The sequence below is a fragment of the Oryctolagus cuniculus genome, chromosome 6 (genome assembly GCF_051225735.1).
Source record: "Oryctolagus cuniculus isolate XC-2025 breed Fujian yellow rabbit chromosome 6, ASM5122573v1, whole genome shotgun sequence".
Lineage (NCBI taxonomy): Eukaryota > Metazoa > Chordata > Mammalia > Lagomorpha > Leporidae > Oryctolagus > Oryctolagus cuniculus.
The window spans coordinates 53,848,963-53,864,958 of NC_142872.1; the positions used below are offsets into that span (position 1 = coordinate 53,848,963).

The 15,996-nt window shown below is 36.1% G+C and overlaps 1 long non-coding RNA gene across 15 annotated transcripts in view; it reads left to right on the forward strand.

The window, feature by feature from the left end:
* Positions 1–15,996, forward strand: part of LOC138850057 (uncharacterized) — a 1,261,171-nt gene that overhangs the window by 27,627 nt on the left and 1,217,548 nt on the right. For 14 of the 15 annotated variants that reach the window (XR_016235499.1, XR_016235497.1, XR_016235498.1 and 11 more), the window contains exon 3: positions 10,739–10,891. The exons of the other annotated variant lie outside the window; for it this stretch is intronic. This is a non-coding gene — a long non-coding RNA (uncharacterized LOC138850057). The remainder of the gene's footprint in view (positions 1–10,738; positions 10,892–15,996) is intronic. 15 annotated transcript variants of the gene reach the window in all.

A 15,996-nucleotide genomic window follows, 5' to 3' on the forward strand; every position in this document is an offset into this window, starting at 1 on the left:
TATATATATATATGAAGTTACTACACTTTCCTAAACTTCTATTGCCAACCTAATCCATTCTAATGTATTCTGCCTCTCATCTTGAGTGCTTCTTCAGTTTCCATTATTTTTCGTGTTTAATCCATAATCCCTATCACTCTTAAAATCTCTCCTGTTTTCTACTTCTATGAGATTAATGAGTTAGCTGTCACATCTGGATCAGAACATGTGGATTTGTCTTTGTTAACCTGAATGAATACTTCACTTGACATAAGTTCTTCCAGGGCCATCCATGTTGCTGTAAAACATGTATATTCTTTGTTTAGTGCTGAATAATACTTGCTTATGTATGTATATGATACATGTTCTTTATTTACCCATTGATGGGCATCAAGGTTGATTCCATATCTTGGCTTTTGTGAAGAGTACTACAGTAAATATGCAAGTGCAGATGTTTCTCTGTGAGACTGTTTTCCTGCATACATACATATATACACACATACACACACACCCATACATACATACATACATACACCTGGTAGTGGGATTGCTGGTTCTGTTTCGTTCACTGAGCAACCTCTGTGTTGTCTTCCACCGTGTCTCTACTGATTGATATTCCTATCCACAATGTGTAAGTGTTCTCCTTTCTCTGCATCTGTACCTGAATTTGCTACTTTTTTGTCTTCTGGAAAATAGCCAGGCTGTCTAGAGTAAGGTAGCATCTCATTGTGGTTTTGATTTTCATTTCCACGGTAATTAGTCACATTGAACATTTTTTCTTGCGTGTTTGAATAATATTTTAATTAGAAATTAGATCATGACAGTATACTATGTAAAACCCATAACTTCTCTCACATTGAATCCAAGGAAAACAATAAGAGAAAGTCCCAGTTTACTAGGATTTGTTGTCGCCTATCATCTCGGTTACATACAAACCACTCTGATCATGAACACTGCTTTCAGTCAACTCGAGGCTTTTACCAGTTTCTATAGCATTCCTGGAAGTATTTTAAAATGGGACTATATTTACTTCCCAAACATTGTATGGGTATATTTCTATATTTTCTTGAATGTTATCTCCTCAGATAAGCTATTGCTGGCCACAATGTAGGATGTATATTTTTCTCCAGTGCTGAAACACATTCATCTCCCTCAGTGTTTTTCTCCTCTTCATATTGTATATAAATATTCATATACGTGCTTATGTGTTGGGTCATAAGTTTGGCATATTGAACATGGTATAGAATTTACCTGCATGTAGTTGATGCTGATTGTACTTGGAATACTTAACTGTTCTTCCCATAGATGCAGAGGTACTTGAAATTCAGTGGACATCATTTAAAAGTAGTTGTATTTTCTTTAGAGGATATTATTAATAATGACAGTATATCAGTAAAGGATAATACTATAGTCTAAGAGCTGTATTTCTACAGAGGATTATAAGCTTCCACTTTCCATGTCAACAGCAAAATAATCCTCTTTTGAAACCCATGGGTTGCATTAAGTGGCAAGAATGTGGTAAGTAGACAACGGGTGGCTAAAGGAGAGGGATAGAACTGGTTAAGTAGAGAAAGAAAGCCCATTCTCTCTTATCATGGTCTTTGCACAGCTTGTGTCTTGCCATTCAACATACAAGAGTCAGTACTTTATTCCCACCTCTGTATCTGGTGAGCAGGCTCTGGTCCTGTTGACATGAAAATCATCCACAGAACTGTGGAAGAAATGTGATTATATTCTGTTACAATAGCTAAACTTGATTTTGACTAAGAGAAAAGAAAGACTGGAGGCCCCAGGAATTCTTGAAATGCCTATAGCGGCAGTTCTTCCCTGTTAAAAATGAAAGTAAAAAACCATGTTACTGTAAGCAAACCAATTCCAGAGTTTTTTCCTATTTAGTTGGATACTTTTAAGAGCTGAACCTATGGAAGTTTTTCTTTTATGTGGGTGAAAGCTTTGCTTGATCATAAATTTCCATTACAGTATCGGGGGTCTTGTTCCAATGTTCCATTTTATGATAATAGTTTCATTTAAAAAAGAATATAAGAAGTATTAAGTTTCCTTAAATGTCAGGTAGCCTACTCAGTCAGTACTTGAGTAAATTGATGACAGGATTTAGTAAAATACAGAATTATTTCAAGTCCAATATCTTTATAGATTCTCCAAATAATAGCTCTGTGATAGGGGGTAGAAAGACTTAATCAGAATTGAGGGTGGTTTTTTCTAACAGTGATATGGTAGCACTGATGTTGCATAGTTTGGTATGTGAGGAAGCTGCAGGTAACAGAGGACCTAAATTCACATAATTGATGAAATGTAGACATAGAAAATGAAGATCTCAGCATATTTCTTCTGAAACAGAATTTGCAGAAAACCTGATACATGCATGCTTCTCTATAACTAGACAACCATACTTCTGAGACTTCTGAGAAAGTGTTTAGGACCTGCAAGTACTTAAAAAAGTAGCAATAGTTTCTTAGGGCTTGAGTTATGTAGTAGCATCAAGGTTAATCTAGTGAAGCAAATCTTTCTGTTTTAATAATAGAAATTAAATATTTCTATGCTTTTAAATGACTTCTTAATTTTGTCTTCCATTTTGTTGACACTGAGAGTTCATTTTTTTGGCCATGGGACCATCTGAACTCTGTATGCTGCCAAAGGTGTGATGCTGTAACCAGACATAGTAAAAGTGTTTCAGCCCTAAGGGATTACAATAAAGGACTTGTCTCTGGATATGGGAGCAATATTAGTAAGATTAGAAAAATCCATTTTAATTTCAAAAATGACCTTAGATTTTGTTGCCAGAAAATAAAGATTACAGGAACATAGGTGAATTTTATAGCTCTTGCAATCTCTTAAATCAGTAATAGGAAAGTAGTTGATTGAATTCCTCTTTATACTTTATTGTTGGTTTTTCTGCTATTCCAGGTTCATTTTCACTTCATTAGAAAACACTTACTCAGTTTGTTTTTAGCTTTTCATTTTTTATGATTTCAGTTTTAGCAAAAATTTGAAAGTACAAGTTCACATTTACCTTTTACCCAGGTTCTTCATATTTTAATAATTTTATAATTATCGCACAATTAAGTTACCAAAACTTAGAAGTTAACATTGGTAGCGCATTCACTGATCTGAAGATGTTAGTGACATTTATCAAATTGTCATACTCAAGTCTTTGTTTTTTAGAAGATGAATCTTAGAATCCTGCATTCCATTGAGTCTCATGGCTAATTTGTCTCTTGCAATCTAGTCCAGGCTATTATTTTTCTTGAGTTTTTACAGTGCTGACAGATGCTAGAAGTTTCATTGAATGTCCCTTAATTTTTGATTGTCCAATTTTCCTTTAATTGAAATGAGCTACTATGTCTCTGGGCAAGCACATCATAGAAGTGGCGTATCATCTCTGGGATTTATCTGTTAACTTATTTCTCCCACAGTGTGAACTTGGATTACTTTACCCACACCTTTTAATTTACTCACATAGTAAATATTTTTAAATTATTCCCCCAAAGTCCTTTAAGGATTAGACTATATATATATATATATATATATATTTAAGATTATTTATTTATGTGAAAGAGTTACACACAGAGAAAAGGAGAGGGAGAGAGAGAGAGAGAAGTCTTGCATCCAATGGTTCACTCCCCAATTGGCCGCAACGGCTGAAGCTGTGCCGATCCAAAGCCAGGAGCCAGGAGCTTCCTCCGGGTCTCCCACACAGGTGCAGGGGTTCAAGGACTTGGGCCATCTTCTACTGCTTTCCCAGGCCACAGCAGAGAGCTGGATCAGAAGTGGAGCAGCCAGGACTAGAACTGTGCCCACATGGGATGCTGGCGCTTCAGGCCAGGGCGTTAACCCACTGCACCACAGTGCCACCCCCTCAATATTCATTTTCATTTTATTGATGAATAATATTCCATTGTATAGCTATACCATCTTTTGTTGAAGAATTACTTGAGGGGTTCCTTCTGAGGAGTAACAGGTAAAGCTGCTGCCTGCAGTGCCGGCATCCCATGTGGACGCTGGTTCAAATCCTGGCTGCTTGACTTCTGATACAGCTCTCTGCTCTGGCCTGGGAAAGCAGAAGATGGCCCAAGTCCTTGGGTCCCTGCACCCACGTGGGAGACTCAGAGGAAGCTCCTGGCTTCAGATTGGTGCAGCTCTGGTCGTTGTGGCCAATTGGGGAATGAATCATCGGATGGAAGAATCCTCTCTCTCTGCCTCTCTTCTCTTTCTGTAACTCTTTCAAATAATAAATAAAGCTTCAGAATTACTTGAATGAATTCGGGCTGTGAGGTTTTTGGTCATTATAAATAAATTTACCCTCAGTGATTTTTAACTGTATATTCACAAATATTAAGTATAAACCTCTTTTGAAACCAACACAATAATCCATCTCTAGGATAACCTTTTGAAACTCATGCAAGTCATGACACAGTGGCACATCATTTCTTCCTCGGCCTTTGCAACTGCCTTTTCTCTTTGTCTCTGAATTTTCACTGCTGTAACTGTCTCATTTGTGCAATCTTACAGAATTTGTTTTTCTGTGATGTGCTTATCTCATTTACCCTGACATACTTATGTTTGATCCATATTATACAATATCTCAGCTTTTTCTTGCTTTGAAAAGTCAAATAGTTTCCAACTTAAGTATATACTACTTTTTTTTAAAATCCATTCACCTTTCAGTGGTGACTTGGGTTGCTGCCTTATCTTAATTATGAATAAGCGATTATGGATATTATGAATGTACAAATATTTTTTCCTTAAAGTATTTAAAAGGCAGAATTACAGGGAGGCAAAGGCAGAGAGATGTCCATCTGCTGGTTCACTCCTCAAATGGCTACAACTGCCTGAGCTGGACCAAATCGAAGCCAGGAGCCAGGAGCTTCTAAGAGGTGCTGGGACCCAAGGACTTGCGCCATCTTCTACTGCTTTTCCCAGGCCTTAGCAGAGAGCTGGATTGGAAGAGGAGCAGCCAGGTCTTGAACCAGCACTGCATGTGACAGCTTTACCTGATATGCCACAGCACTAGCACAAAGACTTCTGGAGAATTTGCTTTCAGTATTTAAAGTACGTATGCAGGAGCCTGTGCTGTGGTACAGTGGGTTAAAGCCATGGCCTGCAGCACCGGCATCCCATATGTGTGCTGATTTGAGTCCAAGCTGCTCCACTTCTGATCCAGCTCTCTGCTATGGTCTGGGAAAGCAGAGAAAGATGGCCCCTGCATTGTGTGGGAGACCCGGAAGAAGCTCCTGACTCCTGGCTTCAATCAGCTCAGCTCTGCCCGTTAAGGTCATTTGGGGAGTGAACCAGCAGATGAAAGACCCTTCTTTATCTGTCTTTCTCTCTGGCTCTACCTCTCTCTGGAACTCTTTCAAATAAATGAAATCTTTATTTTTTTTAAAGTGTATATGCAGAAGTTGAATTACTAGATGAGATAATTCAGTTTAAATTTTTTTGAGTAATCATCTATCACTGTTTCGGTTTGGCTTCTGTTGACAGAGAATAATCTGCAATATTTTAAAGTATGAGTTATTTGTGTTTTTAGACTTAAATTGAATCTCATGCAAACTGCATATAGTAAGATAATGTATTTGTATGTACTCTACAAATATCAATGTGTTCAATGGAAAATTTAATCCATTTGCTTGTAATTACCTATAGGGAGCAAGGTCATTTTTTCGCTTGTTTCCTTTATTTTTATAGCCAGTTTATGCCTTCTTTTCTTACTGTCTTTTGTGTTATTTAATTTTTTTGAGTGAGAAACATTCTTTTCTCATTTCCTTTTTATATGTTCTTGTTTACTTTGTGTTATGGAGATTACATTTAAAATCTTAAAGTTAGAACACTCTAATTGTGCTTTATAGCACCTTAACTTTAATAACATGAGCTTTGCTTTGTTAAAAATTTTTTATTTTCTAACTGATAGAATAAAAAAGGGAGAGAACGATCCAGCATGGGGGGCGGGATACACAGCAGACTCATTGAATGACAGATGTCCTAAATAGCACTCTGGCCTCAGAATCAGCCCTTAAGGCATGTGGATCTGGCTGAAGAGCCCAGGAGAGAGTATTTTAGGCATGAAAAGCCAAGACACTCTGGAAGAAAAAAAAAAATACCCAAATGAAAGATCTCTGTGAATGAGATCCCAGTGGAAAGAACAGGTCATTAAGGAAGGAGGTACCTTTCTCTGAAGGAGGAGAAAACTTCCACTTTGACTATGACCTCGTCTAAATAAGATCAGAGTCAGTGAACTCAAAAGGCTTCTATGGCCTTGGCAACTCATGACAAGAGCCTAGGGAGATTGCCATAAGCAAGAGTGTCAATTTGTTAAGGCAACAACAGGAGTCACTGTGAATCTTGTCTTGTTTCTTTATGAAGAAACTGTAGTAAGAGAATGTTTAATGTTTCTCCATATGTGTTTTGTTCATACTCTTCGGAATTTGTTGAGCTTCTTAGGGAATTATATTCAGGTGTTTCATCAGTGGTCGAATTCGTCAAATTTCTGGTGACTATTGCTTGAAATACTTTCTATAACCCATTTTCCAAAACCCCACGCTGACCTTGAACTCACTACTCATATATTAATCAGTTAAACATATAAAACATCCCTCAGGCTCTGTGAATTTTCTTCAATCTTTTGTTCTTTGACTTCTTTGCACTTAATATTTGCTGTCCTGTCTTCAACTTCACTGCTTTTCTCCCTGCTGGAATGTACTTTTAAATCCTTTTAACGAATATGTTTACTTCAATAATTGCACTGATAACTATAGAATTTTCTTTGGAGTTGTAGATTTTCTCTTTATTGATACTTAAATTTTGATAATGTGACTTCTTTATTTTCTTCTTGCCTTCATTTATTTCTTGGGCATTCCCAAGATAGGAAGCAACTCTGAGAACTCAAAATGCAGATCCTGTATTTTAGAGGCCAGGACCATTATTCGCTGTTCTTGATCCAGCAAGCTCTCCAGGAATGTCTATATATTGCCTAACACAGGGCCAGGGTGTACGGATTGGTATTAGCTGCTGGGCGAAGATCTGAAATTGATCACAATAAAAAGTAATTTACAACATAAATCTTCAAGTGGGAATTGCAACCCTTCCATAGACAGCAGATGTTCAGAAGTCTTGCTACTCAGAGTGTGCAAGTATGATTGCTATCTAAGTGGGGAGGCAGATTTTCTGTAGCTTATTCCACCTTTTCTTTGAGTCCTCATGCAGCCATATACAGTTATTTTCTTTGCTTAATTCATGTAAAGCAATTCCAGAATTGCTAAATAAATCTGATAATTGCGGAATGAGATCTCTATAGAAAATAATATTGCAAAGTTGAGTATAATAGGTTTTCTTGTCATTAAACCTGCTGAGTGAAACAACTTAGTATTTTTCAAAGTCATTAAGGTGAGTTACTTTCTTTACTCTGCCCCTAATCTATGGTTACGCTTTTTTTATGTGCATTATTAATAGAATCATTTGTTGAAACTCAGCTTTGAGTGTCTTGGCATCTTGGTTAATTTTAGTTTTTATGCAATATTGAATTTGTAAAATAGCACCATGATTCTAAATATTGGAATTATATAAGCATATAAATTCAGAAAATTTGTCTTGCCTCTCATCTGTTTTACCCAATTTCCATTTTATATCTTCCCCTCTTTGTAATCTCTAGTTATTTATTTTTATAGTTGAGTTTTTGGTTTAACCTTCCTACTTTTCTATATGCATCATATATATTTTATGGAGCTACATATATATTACAAAATGTATTTGTTATTCTTCTGCAGAGAGAATTTTTATCCTTTTATTTTAAATCTATCCTGTGAATCATTCTATTTCAGTTCTATGAAATCTTTGCAGTTTTATTTGTCTGCCTCTTACTGCTACACATGAGATGGCCATTTGGAAGGTTTCTATATTCCTGCCATTACAAATAACATTTATGCTCATTATTTTTATATATTGGTGGCTGTATCATCAGGATAAATAACTAAAAGTGGGACTTCCATGTACTTACTTTTTGATACTGAATAGTTTTATTTGGCATTGTCATATTGTGCTATTGACAGAATATTACCGTTTTATACTTTGACCAGCAGTATATAAGCATGTTTTTTTTCTCTACAGTCATCTCAGATATTTTCACATTTACTTGCAAAATGCTATTCTCATATTTGAGAAATATTATCGTAGTAGGTCTGAATACTATTTTGTGAATGTAAGGATCTTTTAAAAATTTATTTGTGTACTTGAAAGGCAAAGTAACAGAGATGGAGGGAGGAAGAGAGTGAGGGGGAGAGAGAGAGTGGGAGAGAGAGAGACCGCATCCAACAGCTGGTTCACTCCCTAAATGGCCACATCTGTAAGGCCTGTGCCAAGCCAAAGCCAGGAGCTTCTTCCAGGTCTCCCACATGAGTGGCAAGGGCAAGCACGTGGGGCATCTTCGGCTTTCCACGGTGCTTTAGCAGTGAGCTGAATTGGAGTTGGAGCTGCCAGGACATGAGCTGGTGCTTATATGGGATATTGGAGTCCTAGGTAGTACCTTTACCTGCTGTGTCACAGTGCCAGTCCCTAAAGGTTATTTTAAAGCTTCTTTTTCATATCTTATTTTCCTTTTTCTGTAGAGTTTTGGCTAGCTTTTCCAAGAAATTTTAAGAATTTTTTGATTGCTAGAGATCTTACCCTTTCATCAGGTTCAAATATTAGAAAAACTTTGTCGCATGTTTTCAGTAGTTTTTAGTATATCCATTTTTTTGTTTAGGGCAAAATTTTTTTTTTCAAAGATTGTTATTTACTCGAAAGTCAGTTACACAGAGAGAGGAGACGCAGAGAGAAAGATCTTCCATCCGCTGGTTCACTCCCCAGATGGCCGCAACGGCTGGAGCTGTGCCGATCTGAAGCCAGGAGCCAGGAGCTTCCTCCAGGTCTCCCACATGGGTGCAGGGGCCCAAGGACTTGGGCCATCTTCTACTGCTTTCCCAGGCCATAGCAGAGAGCTTGATTGCACTAGAAACAGCGCCCATGTGGGATGCTGGCACTTCAGGCCAAGGCTTTAACCTGCTGCGCCACAGCGCAGGCCAGCCCCTAGTGCAAAATATTTTTTATATACTGAAATCTGTAAGTCTGTCTTTAATTACCTCTGCATTTCTGGGTTATAATTCCATAATCTTTTCCTTCCATGATGGTAGAGTGAAATGTATACAGAGTTTATTCTCTTGGCACTTGTATGGTTTACTTTGGTTTGCTGTACATAAATACCCATTTGGTTTTGAATTGTTTCCTGTCTATGGTAGATCCTATTTTATCTTTGTGTAAATTATAACTAATTTTGATGGCACATAAAACTTTTTGGTAGATCTGTTGTGATAATTTGAGGTGACATTTTTATTATATAATAAAAGGGGCATACACGTAGTTGAATTTATATCTGGAATTTTTTCACTCGCTTTGTTCTTGTTTTTCACGTACCATTACTTCTTGATTATACTTACAGAGGGTTTATTGTATGTTTTCATACCTGTGAGTAAGAGAAAAATGACACCAAGAGGTCTCTTTTCTATTTCTTCTTTTTTTAATGTGACCTGTAACGTATAATTGTATAAAACATGTTTTGCTACTTTATTTGGACTGAGTACAGTTGAAAGTTAATCTAGGCAAGAGTTGAATCATTTCTGTGTTGAACCACTTTGTCATAGAATGGAGAATGTCTTTCTATTTTTGAGGTCTGCTTTGTTGTCTTTCAAGAATACATAAAAAATTTCTTCAATATGTGTTGCATTATTCTAATGAACTTTATTCCTTAGTATATAATCTTTGTTATAATAGGGTTTTCTGTCCCATATAACTATTCTGTTAGTAAATGAAAATTTTTTTTTCTGTATTTGAGAAGAAGGTCTATACGCTAGTTTACTTTCCAAACGGCCACAATAGCCAGGGCTGGGTCAGGTTGAAGCCAGCAGCTAGGAACCTCATCTGGGTCTCCTAGAGTGGTGGCAGAGGCCCAAGTACTAGGGCCATCTTCTGCCTTTCTGTCAGTTTAGTGGGGAGTTGGAACCGAAGCTGTGCAACCAGGACTTGAGTTTGCACTCCAATATGGGATGGTGGTGTCCTATGTGGTGCTTTAAACTGCTTTGTCACATCAGTTCCACTATACTGAATTTCTGATAGAGTTAATGTTGTCTTTGTTCGTCTATTTCCTAAGAGTGTGATCGTAGATTTCTAAATAGCTTTTTTCTTTATCAACCTTACAACTCTGATTTTTATCTTTTATTGTAGAAATGGCTAATACTCATGGAACCAACTTCAGTAACAATGAAAACATTTTTTCATTTTCCTGGCTTTATCTGGACACACTAGGAGCATTTCAGATAATGTAAATGACTGGTTTTAGAGCTAAGGCTTAACTGTTACATTGAAACTTAGTTTGTATTTTTTTCTTTTTTTAGAATTGAGAATATTGAACTTTTAAAATAGTGTACAGTGTAAGTTGAGATACCATGAAAGTCTTAAATATTTTTAGATTAGTGCATATGAATACACATTAGATTAATTGATATCAGTGTTGAACCAATGTGGGGAGAAACTTGTATGGTCATAGCATATTTTCTTAATGCAGTACAAATTCTTTTCACTGTTCTCATTTTTTTATTTTTATTTTTAAATTTTAAGTGATGTACTACTTTGTTTTGATAATGTCTTTATAAAATTTAATGTTAGATTCGTGACTTAAAACTTAGGAAACTGTTCTTCATTTTTCAATTCTCAGGTAGAACTAAGCCACGAAGCTGTCAAGCACATGCTACTTGATAGGATTCTTCTGGGAATCTGAGCCAGGGGTGGTGTTGCTGCTTGCTTCCTACTTTTGATGGTTGGAAATTGGATAGTTGAACCTTGTTTTGTTTCTAATGAGGTTTTTTGAGTAAGTGTGTTTTTACCTTTGTAATTACTAATTATTGTTTACTAATTGTAAAACAAATGGAATTTATTAATTTGGTTACTGTTTTTCTGTTCCCCTCAGCTCTTTTATTTCAGTTTGCATACTCTGTTTTTACTTACTTTCCTGTTCTTTCATTGTTTGTTGCTATTTTTAAAATTTTTACATGATGCTTTTACATTCCTTAGTTTATCTTGATTAACTGAGTGCTATGGATTTTCCCTAGTCACTGATAAATAAATAGGTTCATAGATCCCATTATAAAATGTTTTATAGTTTTAGAAAATCTTTTGTTTCAAATTGAGGAATCTGGAAAACATCATGCTGAGTGAAATAAGCCAGTCCCAAAGGGACAAATAACATGTTTTCCCTGATCAGTGACAACTAACCGAGCTCCTAAAATGAAACCTGTAGAAGGGAAATGGACACAATGAGAAACAGTGACTTGATGAGCCCTTGTGCTGACTGTAAAGGAACAACTTATTATACTCCTTTTAGTATTTTTTTTTGTTCTACTTAATATCATTGGTTGAACTCTTTAACACACAATTATTCTTAGGTGTTTAAATTTATCTGAAAAGTGATCCCTGTTAAATATAATAGTGGGAATAAGAGAGGGAGGAGATGTACAGTTTGGCACATGCTCACTCGGACTTACCCCAAATGGTAGAGCTAGAAACGTGCCAGGGGATTCCAAATCAATCCGATCAAGGTGGCATGTACCAATGCCATCTTACTTGTTAAAGTGATCACTTTCAGTTCATAATTGGTCATAATGACAGTATTAAATGTCAAAGGGATCACATAAACATGACTAGTGTTTGCTAATACTAACTGATAGAATTAAAAAGGAGAGAAGGACTCAACATGGGAAGCAGGATACACAGCAGACTCATAGAATGGCAGATGTTCTAAACAACACTCTGGTCTCAGAATCAGCCCTTAAGGCATTTGGATCTGGCTAAAAAGCACATGAGAGTATTTCAGGCATGGAAAGCCAAGACACTGTGGCAAAACAACAACAACAAAAACAAACAAAAAAACCCCAAATGAAAAATCTTTGAGTGAGATCCTGGTGGAAAGAAGGGGCCATCAAAGAAGAAGATATCTTTCTCTGAAGGGAGGAGAGAACTTACACTTTGATTATGGCCTTGTCTAAATAAGATCAGAGTTTGTAAACTTAAGGGGCTTCCATAGCCTTGGCAGCTCATGACAAGAACCTCGGGTGATTACTGATGTCATAAATAAGGGTGTCAATTGTTAAAGCAACAGTGGGAGTCTGTACCCTTGGTCCCCATGTAGGATCTCTGTGCTTAATGTGTTGTACTATGCGAATTGACGGTGAACTATATTACTCAAACAGTACTTTATATTTGTGTATCTGTGTGGGTGCAAACTGTTAATCTTTTACGTAGTATATACCAAGTTGATCTCCTGTGTATAAAGATAAATGAATCTTGATGATTGGGATTGGAGAAGGAGAGAGAGATGGGATCCTTGCAGGTGGGAGGGAGGTTATGGGGGGAAAAGCCACTATAATCCAAAAGTTGTACTTCAGAAATTTATATTTATTAAATAAAAGTTTAAAAAGAAAGAAAAAATCATTGAAATACCAAGGAAGGGATGTATTTTAAATACAGAAAAAAAATCTTTTGTTTCACTGTTTTTCCCATTCTACTACAGAATGTTAATAGAATTTTTGTTTTTAGTTTGAATTCTAATTAAATGGTTTTATGTTTCCTGTTTTAATACTTTCTGTGGGTATTATATTATGATCCAAGATATCTTTATGGTATTTCTAGTGAATTATGGAATATTTTTGGTTTGACCTAACATGATGAATTACTGTGAAAGTTCCATTGCATTTTGAGAAAATGTGTATTTTCTTTTACAAGAAAAATTTCAAAAAATTTTGAAAGTAAATTTCAAATTATGTTTGTAAGATCTATCGCAATGGTTATGCTGTTCTGGTTTTCCATGTGTTACTCTTTTGTTTTCTTTTGTCTGCTTGATCTGTCTAGCACTAAGACTGTATTAAGGTGTCCTGTTATCAGTGACTGCCAACTAAGTATGCTTGCAGCTCTTGTACATTTTGCATTGATATGTCTACTGAGTTTAGAGGTTTTTTTATTATACATTGTGGACTACTATGCCTAATTATGTTTTGCCTTACATTATACTAGAATTATCAACTCTTTTGTTACTTTCTAACAAATTCTGCAGAATGTTTATTTTGGCACAAAGAAGGAATACTTAAGTGTTTGTAACTGAAGTTCTGCCATCTTGGAACTCAGTTTGACTGTGTCTCCTAGAAGGTAGACAGATTCTTACCCAATTACATAATAAAGGTAAGATTATGACAGTTGCTACAAAGATAAAGGTGTGAGTAACATAACAATTGCAAAGGCTTCCAGATGTTACTGTAATAGGATAAAACGAACAAGAAACAGACTTTCCAGTGATAGAACAGATCCTCATTTGAGGTTATTCCTAAGAGGAAAATATGCTGACTTCCCTCATAATCATCCTCCTTAAAAATAAAGCCTTGGGGAAGAGATTACCAGTTGGAAAAGAGGCAATATTAAGTCAGATGGAGGTAACCTGCCCAAGCATACTACCCCTCTACTGGGACTTGTTTTGGGATCTTACATGAGTATAATGTAAGAAGAACAGTTGTGGAAAGAATTTCCTTAAACACTTAATTTTTTTTCTTCATTGTAGCAGTTCATCAACTTGGAAAAATTGAAGTTTAGCATGCCGTTAAGTTGCTCTTAAATGAACACATTTTAAAATTTTGTGGGGTGAATATTTAAAAGAAAAGAAAATACTGTCTTCATTAATACAAAGCATAATGGAATGTTATTGATGTTCAGCCATTTAAAATTATTTTAAATGTAGGAAGTATATAAATCTTGTACACAAGTGTACTTTTTAAACTTTATTTTCCAATTAAAAAGGTGTTTTGCATTATTGGAAGAGGCCTAAATATTGGGATTTTGAGGTGAATTTAAAAGATAGTAGTGTTAGCTACTTTTAAATATTTATGAACCCACTGGTAAGGACAAATCATTTTCTTAATCTATTTCACTAATAGAAATTATTTATAAGTACATCATCAATTATTTACATTTTCCTGGTATTATGGCTGCATTAATAATTTAAAAATATATAATTATCTATTAAATCATCTAAGTATGATTTAACTTCATTTATCTTTTGTAACACAAATAGCAAGTTGATCATTAACGATAGTCACATAAAACAAGGTATGCCACTATAACAGACAAGTATTTAGAAATAGAATGGTGACAGCATCTTGCATCTCTATGGTCTTTACTATTTCTGTAATGTCATTAATATTGTAGTTTCCGGAATTTCTAACTTACACATCTTTTGTCTAGTTGTTACTGTATATCCTTGAGGTCTGTGACATGTAGAAAGCAAGTCTCTTTCTACAGGTTGCCAATTAACTCAGTGCCCTCAGAGTCCAATGATTTACTTTATCCAGCAAGTAAGGATTAATACTCTTCACTGAGCACCATTCCATATTCCCATTGCCCATAAAGTTTAGTAGTGAATAAAATGCTTAATGTGAAACTTTTGTCCTCTGTCAGTTATGGCAACACCTGAGTAATTCTAGAATTTTACAGTCTTAAAGTTGTTATCTAGAGGCATAATCAGAAGACAGCATTAGAGCCATATCTTGATTGATACTACATTGTCCCCTTGGGAAGCTTGTTGAAAAGATTGTGATGGGGCAAAAATGACATACCAAATATAAATACTGTCATCACCATAAAGATCTTTGGGCTGCCATCTGCAGTTAGTATAATCCTGTATTCAGATTGTTAAGGGTTCAGTTTTAGTTATTGAAAAATCGGCTGGTGCCGTGGCTCACTAGGCTAATCCTCCACCTGCGGCACCGGCACCCCGGGTTCTAGTCCCAGTTGGAGTGCCGGATTCTGTCCCAGTTGCCCCTCTTCCAGTCCAGCTCTCTGCTGTGGCTCGGGAAGGCAGTGGAGGATGCCCAAGTGCTTGGGCCCTGCACCCCATGGGAGACCAGGAGGAAGCACCTGGCTTCTGGCTTCGGATCGGCGTGGCACATGGGCAGTAGTGGCCATTTTGGGGGGGTGAACCAACAGAAAAAGGAAGACCTTTGTGTGTGTGTGTCTCTCTCTCTCTCTCACTATCTAACTCTGCCTGTCAAAAAAAATCATACACTGGTAAATTATTTCTGGTGTTGCCAAATATGGTTGTTTTTGAAGGCAGAACTTAAGGTAGTAATTGAGTTAAAATGAGGTTATAATGATAGTCTTATTGTAGTATGAGTGAGGTACTTAACAGAATATTATGATAGAGACGGAAGGAAGAAAATGAAGATGCTGAGAACAGGTAGACATGTACAAGATGAAATCAACTGTGCTGGTGCCTTCATTTTTTATACTTCCAGCCTCAAGAACTGTGAGAAATTTTGTTCCTGTTGTTTAAGTCACCCAGTCTGTGGTAGTTTGTTATGGTAGCCCTGGCAATCTAATGTACAGATATTATCCTTGTTGAAGTCTTCATCACAAATCTCAGCAGTTGTTCATAAAATTTCAATTGCTTGAATCCAGGATTTTTAACAGGGACACTTGTAGCAAGTCTTGGAGAGAGCTATTTCTACTTGTTTACAGAAGAGTAACGGAATTCGGAGAACAGGATTTCATTGTCCGCTGTTTAGGCTTTGAGTGACAAAATGATTATTAATGCTTAGTTTAAGAAAGACAACCTATACAAATAACCTTCTTGAATGCTTTATTAACAAAGTCTTTATCCAGTCCTTCCTAGTAGTCTAGGTACCACTGTGTATTGTGGTAATACCACTGTGTATTGAAGCTAATTCTAAGGTCAAATCTCCCTATAGAATTCAAAAAGAAAAATTTGACATGGCCTAAATTAGGGATCTTAAAGAAATAAACTGTTTGCACTAACTTGGCCTGATACATGAGATCTATATCTATTTTTATATTTTTATCTATATGAATTGTATAAATGAGCTCATGAAATTCCCAGTTGTGTTAATAGTTAGTTCTCTGTTAATCTTGACCTTG